Source organism: Abrus precatorius, unplaced genomic scaffold (genome assembly GCF_003935025.1).
Source record: "Abrus precatorius isolate BTA unplaced genomic scaffold, Abrus_2018 Scaffold5, whole genome shotgun sequence".
Taxonomy (NCBI): Eukaryota; Viridiplantae; Streptophyta; class Magnoliopsida; order Fabales; family Fabaceae; genus Abrus; species Abrus precatorius.
Window position 1 is genome coordinate 17049073 of NW_020874395.1, and position 22439 is coordinate 17071511.

Here is a 22439-nt window from a genome sequence, read left to right on the forward strand (position 1 = left end):
CCGAATAGACTTGCCTCTAAGTTCCTTAACTCTAGTATCCTCGATACGAGCAGCTGGGACCTCCACAGACAAATCATCTCGTAACTCCACAACATCAGGCTCAATTACATTAGACGAATCAGAAACATACTTTCTTAGCTGCGATACATGGAAAACATTATGTAGTCCTGACAACTGAGGTGGTAACGCTAATTCATAGGCTACTGGTCCTCTACGATGTAATATCTGATACAGTCCTATGAACTTAGGTGTTAACTTCTTGGCTCTTAAGGCTCGCCCCACACCTGTAGTGCGTGATACTCTCAAGAATACATGATCACCAACTTCAAATTCTAGGGATCTTCTGCGTCGGTCAGCATAAGATTTCTGTCGACTCTGGGTGGCTTTCAACTTTTCTCTAATACGTTCAACTTTCTCCTTAGTTTCTTGCAGCATTTCAGGCCCAACCATCAAATGTCTCCATCTTGGAACCAATAGATAAGGGTTCTACATCTTCTACCATACAAAGCCTCAAATGGTGCCATATCTATACTCGAATGGTAGCTATTATTATAAGTGAATTCTACCAAAGGAAGCATATCCTCCCAATTACTCTTATGCTCTACAATACAAGTCCGCAATAAGTCCTCTAAGGTCTGAATAGTACGCTCAGATTGACCATCTATCTGCGGATGATATGCAGAACTCAACCTCAACTGTGTGCCCATAGCTTCTTGGAAACTTTGCCAAAACTGGGAAGTGAATCGAGGATCCCTATCAGAGATAATACTAGAAGGTACTCCATGTAACCTAACAACTATGACCCAAGCTAAAGGTCATGTTAATTGGCAAGAAATACGCACTCTTGGTTAGCCTATCAACTATGACCCACACGGCATCATGATTTTTAACTGCTCTAGGTAGATGGGACACAAAATCCATAGTCACATAGTCCCACTTCCATTCTGGAATTTCCATTGTCTGCAACTCTCCTAGAGGGATCTGGTGCTCCACCTTTGCCTTCTGGCAAGTCAAACAAGCTTTAACAAATTCAGCTATCTCTCGCTTCATGCCTGGCCACCAAAACATCTACTTTAGATCTTGATACATCTTGGTAACACCAGGATGAATGTTGAGATTACCCTTATGTCCTTCTTCTAGAATTGCTCTCTTTAATTCAGTATCTCTAGGGACACAAACTCGACCTTGGCATCTGAGAATACCATCAGCACCTTTACTAAAACCCTTTGTCTTATCTGTCCCTAAGAGAAATACAATCCGACATAACATCGGATCCCACAGTTGTTTGTCTTTAATTTCCTGTAAGAAATTATTAGCCATCACAATTCGGCTACAACTAATCTTTCCAAGTGATAAGTCCACATGTATGTTCAGGTCTCAGAATTGTTCTACCAAACGGGTTTCACTAACTCTTAAGGAGAATGCCTGAACCACATTCCTACTTAATGCATCGGCCACCACGTTAGCTTTTCTTGGATGATATTGGAGCTGAAAATCATAATTCTTAAGGAATTCCACCCAACGTCTCTTCCTCATATTTAACTCTCGCTGATCAAATAAATACTTCAGACTCTTGTGATCACTATACACATCAAACTGAGCTCTATAAAGATAGTGCCGCCACACCTTCAGAGCAAAGACTACAGCAGCTAACTCAAGGTCATGAATCGGGTAATTTCGCTTATGAGTTCGCAATTGGCGAGATGCATAAGCTACCACTCTCTTATCTTGCATCAACACACATCCCAATCCCTGATGGGAAGCATCACAGTACACCTCGAACGGTCAACTAGTATCAGGGAGAATCAACCTCGGCGAGGAAGTTAATCTCTGCTTCAACTCATTAAAGCTTTGTTCACATTCCTCAGTCCATACAAAGGGTTAATCACGGCGAGTTAACCGTGTTAATGGTGCAGCTATCTTCGCAAATCCCTTTATAAATCTCCGGTAGTAACCTGCTAGGCCCACAAAACTACGAATCTCTGTGGCTGTCTTCGGCCTTTTCCACTGCAATACTGCTTCAACTTTGGAAGGATCAACTGCAATTCCCTTAGCTGAAATAACATGACCAAGGAACTTCACTTCCTCTAGCCAAAACTCACACTTAGACAATTTAGCATACAACTGTTTCTTCCTTAAAATACTAAGTACAGTCCTCAAATGTTCTGCATGTTCCTCTGACAAACTAGAATAAATCAAAATATCGTCAATAAAGACTACCACAAATCGATCCAGGAGAGGTCTAAAGATCCGAATCATGTAGTCCATAAACACAGCTGGAGCATTTGTGACTCCAAAGGGCATCACTATATACTTAGAGTGGCCATATCTAGTGCGAAAAGTAGTCTTAGGAATATCTTCATCCTTCACTCGGATTTGATGGTATCCAGACTTCAAATCAATCTTAGAGAATACCTTAGCACCTTTCAGCTGGTCCATCAAATCATCGATTCGTGGCAACGAGTACTTATTCTTAATTGTCAACTTATTCAACTTGCGATAATCAACACATAATCTAGAACTTCCGTCCTTCTTTTTCACTAAGAGAACTGGGAAACTAACCAAGTATCAAAAAGTATTTGCATCCACTAGAGGTGAATATGTTTGTTCAAAATCAATACCAGGTCTTTGCAAAAAACCTTGGGCATATCTCACAATTTTACCCATTTCATTTCATTTTCGCACAAAAACTCATTTATATCCAACTGGCTTTACATCTTCAGCTGTACGAACTATAGGTCCAAAACTTGACGCTTTGTAAGCGACTTTAATTCTTCCTCAATTGCAGCTTTCCATATTTCCCAGTCATTTCTTTGTCTACACTCGTTGACTGATTTTGGTTCATGATCCTTTATATCAGTTATCACATCCAATGCTACATTAAATGAACAAATATCATCAATATTGACTTCATTTCAGTTCCATTGTATTCTATTCATCACATAATTTATTGAGATCTCTTTATTTTCATCATTTTCAGGTACTTGTGTTTCTTCAGGAACTAAAATATTAATTATGTCTGATGACTCTTCTGGAGTCTTTACATCCTCATTTTGGTCACCTTGATTCTTAGTTCCTTTTCTTTTTTTAGGATTTTTATCTTTGGAACCAAAAGGTCTACCACGCTTCATACATGATTCAGATTTATTTGCAACATTAGATTGTCTAATCAAAACATTGATTTTCATTAGAGCATTAGCAGTCGGGACATATGATTTAGTCACTATTTTTGGATTCGTAAACACATTTGGTAATTAGTTGGCTAAACCTTGCAAATGAATTATCTTTTGAACTTCCAGTTCACACTGTTTTGTTCGAGAATCAAGATGAGATAAAGATAATTCATTCCAACTTATCTCCTTTTTCAAATGTTTATTTTCTCCTTCTAAAGTAGGAAAAAATTATTCATCAAAATGACAATCAGCAAATCAAGCAATGAATAAATCTTCTGCCATTGGCTCAAGGTAATTTATTATAGATAAAGATTCATAGCCAACATATATTCATAACCTTCTTTGAGGACCCATCTTAGTGCGTTGTGGTGGAGCAATAGGAACATACACCGCACATCCATAAATTCTAAGATGAGAAATATTTGGTTGTTGACTAGAAACTAATTACAAAGGGGATAACATATGATAGCTTGTTGGTCTGATGCGAATAAGTGTTGCAGCATGCAAGATTGCATGTCCCCAAGTAGAAATTGGAAGTTTTGATCTCATTAGTAATGGTCTTGCAATGAATTTAAGATGCTTGATCAATGATTCAACAAGTCTATTTTGAGTATGTACGTATGCTACAGGATGCTCAATATCAATCCCAATAAACATAAAATAATCATTAAAAGCTCGAGATGTAAATTCACCAGCATTATCAAGGCATATTTTCTTAATTGGATAATCAGGAAAATGAGCTCTTAAACGAATTATTTGTGCAAGTAACCTCTCAAACGCCTGGTTACAGGTTGACAACAAACAAACATGTGACCATCTCGTTGATGCATCAATCAAAATCATAAAATATCTAAATGGTCCACATGATGAATATCTAAATGGTCCACATGATGGGTATATTGGTCCACAAATACTACCTTGTATACGTTCTAAAAATATGATAGATTCATTTTCAATTTTAGCTGGTGATGGTCAACTAATTAGTTTTCCTTGAGAACAAGCAACACATGAGAAATTATTTGATTGAAGAATCTGCTGGCTTTTCAATGAATGTCCACATGAATTTGCAATTATTTTTTGTATTATGATTGATCCAGGATGGCCTAATCGTTCATGCCAAATAAAAAAATTATCATAATTTGTAAACTTCTGGTTTACAATAATGTGTGTTTTAATTATATTTATGTATATAATATAAGCCAGAAGAAAAAGAAGGTAATTTTTCTAACACACATTTTTTATTTGAGATAATTTTTGTGATATACATGTATTATTCTCTACCTTTATTTGTTGTTTCAACATGGTATCCATTTTGCCGATATCTTTGAAACTTAATAAGTTTCTATGAGACTTAGTGGAGTATAATGTACTAACAATGTCTAATTTTGTTCCACCAGGCAACATATATTAGCTCTACTGGAGCCTTCAATAATTTTTGTACTACCAGATATAGTACTCACATTAGCTTGTTGCATCACTAAATGAAAAAAATATTTTTTATTTTTGAGAATTGTGAGTTGTTGCACTATCAACAAGACATATGTCTTCATTGTTGATGTCGTCCATGAGAATATTCATTGTTCATTGCAAAAATAAATAATAAAAAGTTAAATTAGATACTAAAAGAAATGGTGAAAATTTATTATTTTTTATTATTTATTTAGAATGACTATATGAAAATTTAATTTAAATAACAACTATATCAATGAAAAAAAATTATAATACACGACAATTTATTTAATCATTACTAATTTTTTTTTAGAGGAAGAGAATACATTAAACATAAATTAACATATAGAAAAAAAAACATAATAACTCAATAATAAAAATAATAATAAACTTATTTTAAACACTACCATATGATTATAAAAAAAAATAATTAACAAAAATAATAATAGATCACTAATGAGATGGTAATTTTTTTTTATCTTGATCAGCAAAATGATTAACAACATCTAAGTGGGTAACGTCCATATGACCATAAAATTATTATCATTTTCACAAATAAAATTTATCTCTATCTTTTTCCTTTATTTTTAAGTGATTCTTGACAAAGATCAATAAAATGCTTTGGTGTACAACAAATACATGATCAGTGACCTTTGCTTCCACAACACATATGTTTTTCGTATTTTCACCACTTTGGGTACCCTTATCCTTTTCAATTTTCTCACTATTTTTTCACTTCTGGGGTGAAAAATATATATTTCTGATTATCGCAACGACCATGTCTATAACTATTACCATGATAGTAAGTTTGTATATAGTTACAATAGTCACAAGTTGTTACATTCACTTCTGGAAATAGAACAATACCAATTAGACGAGGTTTATGATTTTTATCAAAATCTTATTATTTTATTCAGCCACAAGGAAATAAGAATAAATTTAAAATATTTTTGAATCATTTTTCACGATATTGCTACTGTAGAAGCACGTGCGTGAAAAGTTGAGAATGTTTTTCCTTCTAATGTATACTCATCAAAAATATTTTCTCCGCACAATTTTAATTGAGATTACAAAAACTAAACAATGATATATTTCTATAAGAAAAATAAAAATGAAATAATATCGTACCTTTATTCAACAATGTTCCTTTCTTGAAAAGTGTGTACTAGAGTCTCGTGTTGATAACGTGTTATGAAATAAACGTAAAATTATAATGAAGAATAGAAAGAAGAATATAGAGAGGAAGAGAGAATCTCAATTTCATTTTTCATATCCTCAATACAAATGAGACACTTATTTATAGGCCTAAAACTATAATCAGAGAATAGTATCTCTTTGAATGAGAATTAAACAAAACAGTTACAAAATCGTAAGTTACGAAGAATAAGGAAGAATTATGAACATGGACATTCACTCATATAATAATTCATAACATATCTCACTTTCACCTTTTGTTAGGACAAACTCGATCTTCACGCCATCCCATCCCATCCCATCAATCTTTGTCCCATTTTGAATATAAACCATTTAAGATTAACTCTGTAATTTCATTATTATTTGGACACTATCAGGGTTAAGTTACGGATGAGTATTTATGCGATTATTTACTTCAAACTATAAATAGGGATGGCAATGGGTAGGGTATGGGTAGGGTACTACAGTACGCATCCCTATACCCGCGTTTTAAAAAAATACCTGTACCCGGCCCCATACCCGCGTGGGTATGAACATTAATCCCCGTACCCGTATCCTCTGGGTACCCGCATACCCGTCTTGTACCCATTACCCGCGCTTGTTTGAGAAAAAAATATTTATAAAGAAAAATATGTTTTTATAATTTCACATAAGTAGCATAATAATACAAAAATTCAATATGTAGTTGTCGAACAAGATACAAATATAGATAAAAAACAAATATTCAAAGATCATAAATGTTAAATGTATCTTAATATAATAATTTTCTAAACTAAAATTCTTAGAAACAATAAGCAAAACTAAACACACAAGTTATTTGTCAGTGATAATCCTATCTTGTGTGAGATTTGATTGATTGGTAATGTCAAAACGACAACGAAATAGATCTGTACAATGATTGTCCCTTCATGTGGGATCACTTAATAACCTCTTGTGACGGCATTAATAACTAACTCCAATGAATAACATTTCATAGTTATTAAGTTTTAGTGAGACAGACATTGAGAATGAGAATAGAGTTAGAGTAGAGAAGTTCAATACTAACAATAGAAAGTTGATACATAAAATATTTTTTTTAACTTTTGAATTTGAAATTGTAAGAAAAATAATAGATTTAATTAAAATAATATAATATAATTAATATATATATATATATATATATATTAATACTAGTATTTTTTAACTCATATACTATACGAAAGTATTTTATCAAAAATATAAATTTTTGAAAAATTATTTTAGTGAATTAAATATTTATAATGTATATAAATTTAATAAAAAAGAATTTGAATAAAAGATAAATAGTTACAATAAAATTTTATAATAAAGAAATATACTTGTATATTAAAAAAATTATACTTTTTTATCTTAAAAAAATTAACAAATAAAAATTAACAATAATTTTTTATATTTATATCTTTTCAAAAACTTCTTTGAATGTGAATAAATAGTAAGAATAATATTATTTAGATTCAATAGATTATAGTTGTGTTTGTAATACATATGTTGCATAGAAAAATATTATTTTAAATTAAAATATAAAAATAAAATTTAAATATTATTAATAAATAATAAGTTTACGGTAATAGTAGGTGATTGTAAAATTTATAAAATATTTATAATATATTTATTATTTATCATTCACTTTATGATTTAAACATCAATATGATTTTATTAACAAAAATATTTGTGTAAAAAATATTTTATGTGTGTCATATATAAATAATATTTTAAAAAAAAGTCAATATCATATTAACAATGTAATAATTAAATTGTGTTAGCCTAATTAAATGATATAAAATAGTAAATAAATTTTTCTATTAAAAATATAAACCAAAATAAATTTTTTGGTTTACTTTATTAGTAAATATATTTTTATATTAATCTTATATAACTTCACATAAGTAATATAATAATACAAAAATTCAATTCATAATTGTAGAATAAAGTTCAGGCATATATATATATATATATATATATATATATATATATATATATGCGGGTATGGGGCAAGGTGGGTACTTAGATACCCATCCCCATTAAAATTTGCGGATTTTTACCCACACCCATACCCGTACCCGTATAGCGAGTAAATACCCTACCCATTGTGGGTAAATTTTGCGGATGCTCATCAGATATTTTACCCATTGCCATCCCTAACTATAAATCAACTTATTTTATGAGCTACAAAATTAATAACTTCAATCACATCAAAAAGAAAAAATAAAACTATAGTCTAGACATTAATTTAATTTTCTTCAAAATGTCATGTATATATCAACGTGACGAAGGTTCAAGACAGAGAAAGCCGTATATTTGTCTATGAAAAGTGGCAAGTTTCGCTCACAAGGCTCGTTGTGCTATACTTCATCGTCTTGCATAAGACCGTTCTTAATTAAAAATTTTCAACGTCTTGTTTTGATCTTAGGTATAGATCTCATCGATTGTTTTATCATATATGCAATGATAAGTCTTTATTTGGATCAATCACAAATTATAAGTCATTACCAAAATTAAGAAATAGCATTAACGTTTTCTCTCTTGATAGGGAGAAAGTAAGCTTTTCTAGTTTAGTGTATTGCGTACCACAGCAATACTTTCTATTTTAAACTTATTAAGGTTCTCACTATCCTTCAATTGGCCTAAACCTGGTTTCTAAACATATTACCTTTTATTAGTAATTCAAAGAATTTACAAATCACTTACATCAAGTCTATATAAATGTAAATAGCTCTTATAAATGATATAAATAATATGTAACTCACTTTATATTATTAGAAATATAAAATTTCTAACAATCTCTCACTTGGCTTGCAAATTTATTTTGACATTTATATAAGAAAAACTTAGATGCGCATATGGTTTATCTCATACAAGAACAAAGAATCACTACAACTTTCATTATATTTTAGTGAAATTAAACTGCAATTATCGCCATAATTACATATACTTCAATGACATAAATCAAATATAGATAAATGAAATGCAAATTATATTTAATGTGATCTTAATCATGTCTATTTTAATTGATCCAAACTTTAATATTTATAGAGATAAATTTAAAATTGCAATGTAATTATCAACTAAAAAAAATTTAGAATAGAATATTTAATTTATTCTATATCAAACAAAAGTATATAGAATACAAGGGGGACTCTCACTCAAGCTAAGGAACAATAAGGAATTACACTCATATATATAAGTAGTGTGCTCATAAAAAAAATTTAGGCACTAAGCCCCTATAAAGTGGATCAACTAACATAAAGTCAATCCCTATATGTTCTATTCAAATTTGCTTATTTTGAACTATTTTCTTAACAATCAAAAACTTAATATAAATGAATTTTGACTTAGTTGTACTTCTGTTGTTGTTGGAATAAGAATTATTGAGTTATCATCACAATAGATTTTTAATGATCTTTCAATATTGTTGACTACACACAAATTAGTGACAATTTTGCAATCATATTTCATAGCTATAAGAGTCTATTTGATAGAATTTCAAGAGATAGATCCTCCAACTAATATAAATATATATCTAGACATGGAATGTTTGTTGTCTAGACATCTAACAAAATCAAAGTCTGAGTATCACATGATCACTACACTCTCAAACTTCTAGTAGGGGAGCATGCCTTTTGTTCTCTGCAAATATCGCATCACACATTTTATTGCCTTCCAATGTTACATTCCAAAATACTTAAGTATTCGCCTATACACCTACTACAATTGCTATATCTAGACGAGTATATGTTTATATCAAACTTTTTTGATATAGTGCAGACTATGACTACACTTTCTATTTTAGACTTATTAGGGTTTTTATTATCTTCTAATGGGCCAAAATCCAATTTCCACTTATTAAACTCATATTACCTTTTATTACTAGTTTAAAGGACTTACTGAAATTAGATCACTTATATCATATATAAATATAAATAACTTATATAAATATTATAAATAATATGTATCTCACTTTATATTATTAAAAATTTATTTCTAACAAATAGCAATTGCAATAAAATGATACACATCATGGTAGCCATCATTCTAAAAACATTATTTGTACGAATAATATATTATTATAAGATTAGTACAAAATCTTATTACAAGTCTGAATAGTTAAAACATTTAAATCTATTTTAATTATTTAATTTTTTTATATATTTTTATTAGTAATGTATTTAAATTTTATTTATGTCAATCATTAAAAGAATGATATTTCATTATTTTGGTAATTTTATTGTTAAGAATGATGTCTTATTAATTTTTCAAAATTCTTTTATTATCTTCTAACATTGTAGCACTACTGTAACATCCTCATTTTTGCTCTCGTGTAACGCGATTTTCTCATTTTTTCAAAGATAATTCAATGTATTTTACAAAATTTTATGATTTTGGTTAAAGAAGTTTTGAAATAAAAGTATTTATTTTATTTTGTTCAAATAATTCATCAGTATGTGTTTGATTTTTTAAATATGGATCTCAATGCTTTGGATTATTTAGAAATTTCATAATTATATTTGAGTTATAGATGTTATATGCACTAGCAAAGGTGGTGTAGTAGTAGAAGGGTTAGCCCTTAATCTGGAGTTGGAAGTCTCTAGGTTCAAAACTTAACAAGGTAGATTTTAATTCATAGAATGAATCATGAAATGACCTGACTTCCCCCAAAATATCATGCATGCATATAATAGGTGGCGAAACCATATTATAGGTGGCAAAAACACTCTTTCATCCTTGTTCCTTAGTGTTTTCACCGATCAAAGCAAAGAGATGATTTTCTTGCATCTCCTCCACGAAAAAGCTCAAAGCTCCTTCATTACAGCCATTGTGTGAGAAATTTTTTATCCTACGAACTCATTTTTCTGATCCAATTACTGCATATTTGAACTGTGCAATGAAAAAGCTTTCAAACGCAAGTGGTTTCACTCAAAATGGACATCATATTCACAAGTTGTGGTAAAAACAGTAAGATCTCTTTTTTGCTTTGCATTTGTGTGTTTTAATGGCAAAGGAGGCCACTTTTTTGCTTCTCTAGTCTCCAAACTTGACATGAAAATTTCTTTATGTATTCCTTGTAGAAATACTTTTCCAATGGTATATCGGGGGGCCTTAATCCGACATCATTTGCTCCCTCAATCGCCTAGAGTCCGTGAGTTCCTTCATTCTTACGGTTTTATGCAAAAATAGTGTTAAGAATAAATTTTTGTGCCCTTTATGCTGATCTCTTTTGATCTAAAATTTTGATTTTTATAAACTACATAAAGATAACTTTCCAATGCACTATCTCAAGCCTGATTCAGAGTTTGTTTCAACACTCAACACTTAATCCTGTAAGTATGATCCAAGTTGAATTCTGCTAGTCCAATAGCCACTGTTCTTAAATTTTTGAAAACATTTCATGTAGAGAAAATGACATGAAAACCTTCCATCTTGTTCCTTATTGTCTTACCTTTCTGACTCACTTTGTGGATCGTCGATCGGACTCCAATTGATCAAGATATGTGCAAAATGGTGAGATGCATGCAAAGTTCAAAGCTTCAAAAAGAAAGTCTATATTTTTCACCTTGCATGAAATCTATTTTGCATATTTCACTTACTAAACCCCCTTGTTTTTAACTTGACCTTATTCTTTCACATAATACGCTTCATTAGATTTTCATAGCCACTTTCGAAGTAAGATTTGGAGCAAAGATCAAGGGGTAAAACTATTTTTACCATGCTATATCTGATTCTGAAAAATTTATGAAAATAGTAAAAAAAATGCATTTTTAAATCCTCTTGAACTCACTTTATGAACATTCATAAACACTTATGAAATTCTTATAATTAAATCTTTCCAACAAGCTATCTTAAGCCCATTTTTTATCTCATTTGTTGAGTCAAAATGTTGGGACAAGTGGAGGTCTCATTTAAAAAATTAGTAGATACACTCTGCATTAATGTAAGGTGTTGTGACCAATTTTCATTTCCAAAAATTTAAATGAGCACATTTTTAGAAACCTTAATGTCTTAGCTTTCAAACAAAATTGGTTGGACTTGATTTGGATCACAAATCAATGAGATATACGATTTTTAAGGAAGCTATCTTAGAATTGCATTTTCTCTCCTAATAGTAGCAAAAATATTTTTTTTAGCCACTTGCATATGATTTTATTGAATGCATTCACATATTTGTGTTCCTTACGACATAACCTTTCCATCAAGCCACCTTTTGCAGAATTTGAAGTCCATTTGATCTTTCAACGACATGCATGAACTAAAAATCTCAAATCAGCCAAAACAATCCATGACAACAGATGCACATCTTTGTAAAATTGTTATTTTGTACCTTCTGTGTGCATGGAAAATTTATTTTAGGAACATCTCCATAATCCTTAGGATGTTAGTTTTCAAACCCCTTTTGCAGAACTCAATTTGGAGGTCATTTTCCCTGCTTTTAGTCCAAAAATATCAAGCTATCCAATGTGGAATTCTGTAGAAAATGTTTTCTAAAATTACATGTGGTAGCAACTTTCTCTTAATTTCTGGAAAAATATGCATGTGGAAAACATTTGCAAACCATGTTCCTATAATATAGGCTATATAAGCTTTCTAACAAGCTATCCCAAGTTTGAATTGGATTCCATTTGCTTCTCTAAAGAACGAGAATAAGTTAGCAACTCATTCTCTAAATCTTGACAGTTTTACTTTTTCAAAGAGCTATTTTGAGCTCAATTTGAACACCATATCACTCAATTGCCCTTCATTTGGTAAGTGTACCGAAACTTGAAATTCTAGTTGTTCAGAACTAAGCACCCTGTTGTACCAATATTGTTTTAGCTAACTAAAATTATTTGTTTCAGTTAAAAACCTCCTCTAATGAGGTTTATGTCGGTATTCTTGAATGAGAAATGCATCGGTACCTCACGCTTCATTCGAATTCTAAACGCCTAAGTTACGGGCTCAATTGCAAGAACAACTTGGAAAGAACGATTGTCGACCCTGTTGAGAAAAATGTGAGTACAACCCAGACAAGGTTAGAAGTGGAGCATTTTTCCTCACCAAACTGAGTTACTCTCTAAGGTGAGGGGGGAAAAATTTCATGTGTTACTATGGTATACATATATATGTGAGATTGTGTGATTGAATGCTAAGTTAAGCAAAATTTCATGGTAAGTTTTAGACTCCTAAATTTGACGAATGCCAAGGAGAATGAAAATCGTCCTTTATAGCATGGCACTAAGTACACCAGAATTGGTTGAATGAACTAAGTTATAAATTGACATGTATATTCTATCACCTAGTAAAATCAAACCAAACTATGCTAGATAAAAATACCTAGGCACTTGATTCTTGATAATTTAGAAAAGGATACGACCCCTTAATTAGATTATTGGTTAGAAAATTCAATGAAGTGGCAAGTCCTATGACTTTAAGTTATGTTAAGTTTAATCATCCTAATCTATAATTTTAGTTTAAACAAGCAATAAGAAAGAAATTGGACAAGTTTAACAGATATTTCAATAATGGATGAAAAAGGAATGAGAAAATGAAGTCTTGATTTAGGTATTTGACCTTTTAGAAAGTTTAATTGAATGTGGTATAGAACAAGAACAAAATGACTTAGGTTGTGTTTAATAAAATACTAGTCATGTTAACTATACTCGTGGATATAGAAAAAAATAAATTAATAAAATCTTAAGTTCTCGTATATATCAAAGTGTCTGATGAAAAGATTGAATGAACTGTCATAAGGAAACATAGACAAACCTAATATAGGATGCCTATGAGAATAAAATCTACCTTCACTAGTGATGATTGAGGCCTTGTGGTTTTGAATATGTTATTATTTGCATATGCATAAGTCTTGTGCACATTGTGACATTTGAATATGAATGTGATGATTGCATGATTTTAAAGTTTGGTTTGGCACATGTGAATTGATGACTCATAGTTGGTTGAAAGAATGTATGTAACGCCCCGAACTTTGTAATTTTAATTATTGATGATTTTATAAAAATAAATGTATATTCATGTGTGTATGGACGTATGATTGTTTGGATTGGACTGGTTGGGCTGAGTGCAGGGCGAGATACTGAGCTGTTCTCGCTGCAAGGACCAGAACTGTTGCCTTCTCGCTGTAGCGAGAGAGCGACAGTCTGGGGTGCATTTCTGGGTACAGTCTCGCTGTAGCGAGATTCTGCAGAAATTAGAGTGCAATTTTTTTGCTGTAGCGAAGAGGCGTGTCGCTGCAGCGAGGGGACCTCGCTGCAGTGAGAATATCTCGCTGCAGCGAGAGTGTCGCGATCAGAGGGGTTTTAAAAGGGGGTTTAGGGATTTGAGATTCATTTCTCAAATTCCTTTCCAAATCTCTTCAATCCTCTCGACCCAGAATCCTTGTCCACCGATTAATTGCCTCCAAAGTCGTTTGGGAGCGAGATTGGAGCTCAGATTTGTGTGGGAAACGCTTGGAGGTGAGTTTTAAATAGTTAGGGTTTTCATTTTCCTTTCCTTTCTCTGATTTTGGGTGATTTATGGGGTTCTCATGGAATTCTCCCATGTATTTAGGCCGAGATTTGTGTGGGGAACACTCCCGTAGTCGACTTTGAGCGTGGGTCTTCAATTCGAGGTAAGGGGGGACTCTACTCTACTCTTTTATGTGTATTGATGAATTGTACGAATTGGGTTAAGTCCGGAGGTGTTCGACCTCCGGCGTATTGTGTGAAATTGAGTGATGTGCTTGTGTTGGTTGCCATTGGATGCAAAGAAATGATGTGAATTATGTACTGGATGTTATGAATAAATATTGTGTGAAAATGTGAGCCCGATGGCCTGTAATATAAATGAAAATAGGCTAGGGGCTGTGTGTCTTGAATGAATTGTGAGCTATGTGCTGTGTGTGCTATGAAAATGAAATGTGGGCCTATTGCCGTAATTGTTAAATGTGGGCTATGTGCCGTATATTGAAATGTGTGTGACTGGGGCGTGTAACGCCGTTGTAATGTGCTGTGAATGGTTCAGTGATGCACTGGGAGTGTGGGAGATGAGGACGGTAGAAATACCTTGGGGAAGAGGGAGTGGTGGTGACACCGACTGTGGAACGGGTGCACCACAGGCCACACACTCTTTTCCTGACTAGACCTCTGACCATTACCTTTGCTGAGTGACCCGTGACTGCCCACGTGGTATCTGTGAGGTCGGCGACCATTCATGGTAAAAATCTGTGATCACAGTGTAAGTGTGAGTGTGGCTGACGTGCGTATGCATGGGTTCAAGATTTGTGATTGTGAATGTGATAATGTTGCCCATTCCTGTATTTGTTCAATGTATTGAAATTGTGCTAGAGGTGAGACTCTATGCTTAATTGTATGTTTTGGTAGTGTAGAGTACTCACCCTTACATTCATTTTTCAGGTAATCAAGGCGATCAGCACTGGCTCAGTGAAGGGGTGAATGGAACTGCTATAGGGCTTAGAATATTATTTTGAAAACTGTTGTATTTGAAATAAGTTCTGTAGCAACTGTTCGATATAATTTGTAAACCCTTTCCTTATTTGAAATGTTTAATGAACTTGGATTGAAAATGAAAATTTTATTATTTTAAAAATTTACGAAATTCTTTATCTATTGAAATTAAATTAAGGTGTTACACTGAATGTTAAGTCGGTCTCTAGGACTACTAAGGAGGAAAGTCTGACAAGTTGCTTATAATTGAAAGTGTGTTTGCTTTATTTGACTATAAATATGACAAACTGTATAAGAATGATTTACTAATAATAAGAATAAATTTAATTTAAAAAATATTAGATATTTTTATCGTTAGAAAAAGGTTTTTACAACTAAGACATGCCAATATTTATTATTTGAGATTGGCTGAAGTTACTCAGTATTATAGCTTTCTATCACGATGATCAATAAATCAAAGTGAGCGATTAAATTTTTTTGTAAATTTTGAAAATTATTTGGTTTAAGTCTTTGATTATCGCTTTGGGATGTTTTTAAGTTTGTTGTCTTGGAAGCCTTTTATTAATTTAATTTTTAGTCTTTTCAAAATGTAGAAGTATAGTTTGAAATTAAAGTTTTACTTCTCAAAATTTGGCTTAATTATTTGTCTTCAATTTTTTCATATTAAATTTAATTGTTTATTTCAAGTGATGATAAATTGAAGGAGCACATATCTAAGACCAAGAGAAAGAAGTTTTTTAAAGATAATAGTGTAGAGTTAGTAATCTTGTACAAAAGAGATAGAAAATTATTTGACTTTTAATCTTTTTAAATGTAAAAACTAAGTCCAAATGATATTATAGGCAATATATCCTTTTTATTCCAATTTAAACAACCTAAGTCTAGCTAATTACTCCTTTTGTATGTGAAGATTTGGTCAAAGTTGAAGATATAAATAAGAAGTAATAATATTAAACGGGGGTTTTCTAACGTATGGTTAACGATAAGCATTATTTGGGGTTTTTTAAATTGCAGGTAAATGCATTAACTTGGATTTTTTAACAGCGGAGAAATATTAGGGGTTTAAATCTCTTTTAAAACAAAAAATAGCTGCGGGTAATACCTTTGTTTTAGCAATGATATATGATTTTTTTAAAAGTATACATAGCATCTTAATTAAAAATCTTGTTTAATATAATAGAGATAAAGTTTATCTAATTTTTTTTAAGAGAGGATGAATTATTTTATTTATTAGAATAATAAAAAAAATTTTGAAACAACTAAAAAGTTGTAATATTTAAGTTTTTAAACTAATAATTATTTTGAAACATATCTAAAATTGCTTATCCGTCAATGATAAAAAAATGTTTGTCAATATTGCAGAGGACAATCATTAATTATTAAAAAATTGATAATTTAATTCAATGATAAGTTAATGACTAATAAGAAAAGAAATATAATAAACTTTCTTATTCCAATAAAATTATTGGATCCGGATCGCCTGCAGTTCTGGCGAGAACTGTAGGCTGCAGTTTTCTTCTCGCTTAAGTGATCCATGAAAGGGCTTGAACACTCAGAAGCGCGCCTGAGCGAGCCAGAAGAGACTTGTAAGCGAAATTCGCTTAAGTGACTGAATTTAGCTTAAGCGAATTCAAATTCGCTTAAGCCCTCTCAAGCGAAAAAGAAAAATTTGAAGTGAAAATGGACCAGAGAGCACATGTTTCAGGCAGTGTAATTAGCTTGAGCGAATTTTAAATGGCTTAAGCGAATTTTTGAAGGATTTGAGCTAGCGTTTTACAAATTCAGCGAAATTAATTTAGCTTAAGCGAGTTTTATCCGCTTAAGCTAATGTATCAGAAAATGCATTAACCTGTACAACCTGATATAATAGCTTAAGCGAAGATTTGTAGCTTAAGTGAAAATGGACCAGAAAGGCATGTTTTTCAGTCACCTATTTCGCTTAAGCTAATCATTAATCGCTTAAGCTATTCTTACCTCGCTCAAGCCAATACCAGCGAATTTAATTATTGTCAAGCAAATGTAAAATAGAGAGCATATGTTCCAAGCAGTGTGATTAGCTTGAGCGAATTTTAAATGGCTTAAGAGAATTTTGGTGGGGCTTGAGCCAACATTTTACAAATCCAGTGAAACTTGTTTAGCTTAAGCAAGTTTTATCTGCTTAAGCGAATTTATCAAAAAATGCATTAACCTGTACAACCTGATATAATCGCTTAAGCGAAGATCTGTAGCTTAAGCGAAATATATACGCGCTTGGGCCACGTTCAAAAGAAATCAAGTCAGAATAGATTTAGCTTAAGTAAATCCAACATAATCCTAATACAGACAACATTCAAGGGGGCCAAAATACACTTGATTACATATAAAGTTTTCAAACTTACATCTCACACAAAAAGGAGTTAATAAATACATATTTAGCTTTAAAACAAAAGAAGTTTTGGCAATTGCATAATCAAATTTGATCAAGGATTGAAGTATTGGTATCATGAAGTTGTCCCTGCAAAATAAGAAGAGACATAACAAACAATAATGGATGGAAAAGAAATCATGATATTTGGTTTGATTTAAGTTGATAGTCTTACTGTTAACAAATCCGTAAAACTTAATTGATTGACTAATGTTTGAGGGGGATCATAAGATGGAGGCGCTGAACAATGATCTTCAAATGAATCCGAAAACATTGGTTGATATTCCTAAAACATTCAGTGATAGCGAAATTTATGATATGGTTATAATAAGGAAGCTAAAATAAATGTATTAATTGATAATTAAAGTAATCATAAGAAAGTATCTGAGATGCTGATTGACCTAAAGTTGAAGTTTTGTTCTTCTTTCTTTTTGCTTGTAATTCAACCCAACCTTTGAATCTTTTACACCCTTTCCTCTTAGTGGTTAGTCGTTGCTTGAATCCTTTAGGTTGTGTACCCTGATTAGTGACGTTATTTACACCATAATCCCTATTCTTGTCATTTTCTTGTGTTTGTAAGTGAAGCTTTGCGATGTGGCCCACTAAAGTGTTAATACTGTCATCGACTAATTGACAATATTCTTCTGAACTAGAAACCTCGGAGGCTAACCTAATCATTTTATATGCTAGCTGTCGATATCTCCGTGTAGTAGAAAGTATAGGATCTTCTTCCACTTGTATGCCCTTTACATTGTGAATAATCCCACAACGGCCTTCTGTTGTCGATCTTTTTAGTATGTATTTGTCAAGAACAGCCTTTACATCATTGGCTTCAAACACTTTCAAAGCATGATAGAAAAGTAGGCCCATTGTTTCAAACTTTTTACAAGAGCAATTGATAGTAGTTGAGGAACTATGAAATGTAACTGTCCATGACCTTTGTTGATTGACTTTAGTAATTACATATTCAATCAAAGGAGGAGTTTCAATCCTTAATGATATGCAACATGCCAAAAATTGAGCAAACTCTTGTTGAAATAAATTATACACTGTATGTATGTAAACCTTGGCCATTTGTATTAGGATTAGTGACACCTCATATCGCAACATGGCTAACTTATGACGGGAGTCATACTCACACTTAAGCTCGTTGTAACACTTGTCTTCAACAACCCGTTCAAAGTGAGTAAAGAATTGCTTGATGTCAACACTAGGTTTCATACATGCCTTGAAATCAGAATTTAAGCTTTTGCTCAGCTGAGTACTTTGCATTCCAAGGGTTAAACAATCCTTCAGATAACATGATGCCCATTTCTCCTTTATGGAATACAGTGAAGTAATCCAACTATTTTGTTCAACATTGTATTCTGTAATGAACTTTGTCCAAGCCTCCTCAAAGTCAATTGAACTATCAAAGTCATACATGCATTTTTTCAAATCTCTTAAAAAATGACTTCCTCCTTTTATCAAATTGCCAGGTGTTTTATTCCATTTTGCATTAAGTGCCATGTGCATAATGCATTATATGTGTTTGGCATTACATGGACAAGTTCTTTGGCTATAGCTTGATCTTGATTTGTAAAAATTGTTTGAGGTTTTTTGTTGTTGTGTGCTTCCAAAAAAATCTCAAACAACCATTGAAATGATTCGCCTGTTTCATCGTACAACAAGGCTGCCCCAAAGATAACAACACCTCTATAATGGTTAAAACCGAAAAATAATGCTAGAGGCCTATCAGCCCGATTGGTGCAATATGTAGTGTCTAGTGATACAACTTCACTAAAAAACCCATAATCAATTACCATCTTTTCATCCGCCCAAAAAACATTTATGATTTGCTCCTCCGCATCCATCTGGTACACATGAAAAAAAGTTAGGTTGTCTAGTAATTGCCATTGAAAGTATTGCATTAGACAACCGACCTCACCGTATACCATTCCTCTTTGTCTTGTTACTCTAAGATAATTTTTTGAGTCCAGTTGAGTATACCCAACATTAGCTCGGTGTCCTGCAAGTGTAGTCATTAGTTGAAATGATGCCCTTTTATTCCAATCCAGAAGCATCAGCCAAATCAATTTCATGAGCTTAGACTTCAGTTATATTACGATGTGTAGCAAACATGTGTGTTGTTTTAGAAAGTTGTAATGGGTGATTATGCTCTTCAACAAACTCACGAATGACATATTTGTTGTTGTATGCCAAAGACAAGATATCTTGGCAAGACATTCAGTTCTAGTTTCTGGCCGATGTTTTGTTACTTGGGGTTTTCTTTTATCTTCTTGTCGATGTCCCTCTTTACAACAAACATATCTGCAACCTGTAATGACACCATCTACCTTTCGCTTGTTAAAATATTGTTTCCTGACTCCAAATCCTGACAACTTGCTATATTCACACCAAAATTGCCATGCTTGTTCAAGACTCTCAAACTCTTTCCGATAGTTGGTTTGCTTGCGACATCCATTCTTTAGTCCAATAAAATAACAGTAAACATGATAAGTATTTATTCTAGTAATGTTAAATAACAGATGTAATGGTAAAATGTGCACCTTTAGTATATTTGAAGACTTTCTTTGTCACAATCTCACCCGAAATGGAGTTTAATGCTACAAACTTGTGTTGTTTATCCTCACTGTGAATGTGAAATAAGTCCTTACTAAACTTCAGCAATGATAATATCCTGTACTTGAATGTTTCACTAAGAGCAAAAATAGAAGAAACCTCTTTTTTCAGAAATAAGTAACCTAATATATCCTTGGTGCCAAAAATCCTGTAAAAATCGGTTAAGCCATATAGAAATCGCTTAAGCCTTATTCGCTACACAATCCGCTTAAGCTAAAAATTTTGTTTAAGTGACTTTTCGCTTAAGTGAATGAAACTCGCTTAAGCGAAATATGCAATTGTTTGTTTTTAAAAAACTGGAATCACAAACGCTCATTTCCATTCCAATCCTTTCTATCCTTCTCTCAAAGTTCAGAACTTTAATCTTTGCCAAACGTCTCTCTTCTCACATTCAGTTCAAGGGCAAGCTTCCATTTTTAACTCAGGTACATAACAAATGCTTAAGGCATGACTTCAATGTTGTTATTGGTTGCTATAAAATCACTTTCCCTGTCGTTTAAGCGTCCAACAATGCTATTATTCTTAGCTTTTGCATGAGATTATAAGGCTTTCATGTGTTGAATACTGTGATATATGAATGAGATTAGCATTATTGTGTTTATGTTGGACTGATTCACAATATTAAGTTTAGGGTTTAGGGTTAGTTTTACTGCCTATGTTGGAAACCTTTGTTAGAAGCCTCTGTATTTTTCGCTTAAGCGGGTTGAGGTCGCTTAAGCGAAAATTGAATCATGGGGAAAGCTAAAGGTCAAAGCTTTCACTTAAGCGACAATGTCCAGCTTAAGCAAAAGATACAAAGGCTTAAGCAACAAACAGAGCTTAAGCGATTTTACCTTAATCTTGTAATTTCTTTTTTGTTTCAGGATGACAACAAAGAAGTGTACTCCTCAAAGAAAGAGGCAAAGACCTGAAGTTGGGCAAGCTTCACAGCAACATGATGAACCTACTGAACAACATCAACAATCACAAGCTCAAACTGAAACAAAAATCATATCATTTGATAGATTTAGGTTCAAAATTAGGGCCAAGGCTTAGAGATTTCTTGACTTACAATGTAAGGAATTGCTACCTGAGAGGAAGGTCTCTTTAGAAGAAGGACAATATGAAGAGTTTTTGCAAGAAATTATAAGAAGAAAATGGAAATTCTTGGCAAATCTCCCTAATCAAATTCATAAGGTAATTGTCAAAGAATTTTATGTAAATGCATGGCCATTAATCCCACACAAGTCAGATCGGAAGTCTTGGGTTCGAAGACAAACTGTTGCTTATGACAAAGATGCAATTTCAGCCTTGTTAGGCAACCCTCTGAACTTAGGAGAAGGGGAGCTAAATACCAACAACATCAAGCTCTTTGTCAGGTTTTTCAAATGACACAGTAGCTACCACTTTATGCATCCCTGGAAAATCCTATGAAACAAATGCAGCAAAAAAGCCAATGCGCTTCAAAAGGCAGTCTTTGACTACTTTGGCCCAAATATGGGCATCTTTTCTCTTTGCCAACATAGTCCCAACCACACACACCTCAGATGTTCGGATGCCCCGAGCATATCTGATATAAAGCATCATGGAGGGGATGTTTGTTGACGTAGCAGCCATAATTTCAGATGAGTTGCCAGTTTGTAATGTCCAATACTGTTAGTACTGCATCAACAACAAAACCTTTGGGATTTGCATCACTAATCACTACTCTATGTGCTTCCCAAGGTGTTACAATTCCAGACACCTCCAATCAAACAATCAACTTGAAGAAACCAATTAATTACCTGTTCATAAAAAATTATTGCACCAATCCAATGGAACAACCGGTAAGAGATTCTTCTCAACCGTCTTCATCTGTACCACCTGCAGCATAACCAACACAACCACGAACACGACCATCTATGTCTGAAGCGCCACAAATAGATCCAACACTCATATGCCATCTGACTTATATAGAGTAACAATTGGCAGCAAACAATCGTGCTTACACTCACCTAAACGAATCCTTCTACAAGTAAATGTTCTCTCGTTTATTATTTTAATTACTCTCGTAATTTTTTATTTTACCATTACCTTCATCATATCTTTCCACAGGTTCACTCTACACCAACATCATGGTTAGGAATCTGCTTTCCCATGGCCCACACCTAAGGCTTTTGCAGAAGCTGT

At 32.7% G+C, this 22439-nt stretch overlaps 1 pseudogene; it reads right to left on the minus strand.

Annotated features, from left to right (window-relative positions):
• Positions 1-1881: 1881 nt before the first annotated feature.
• Positions 1882-21887, minus strand: LOC113866820 (annotated as a pseudogene).
• Positions 21888-22439: the final 552 nt, after the last annotated feature.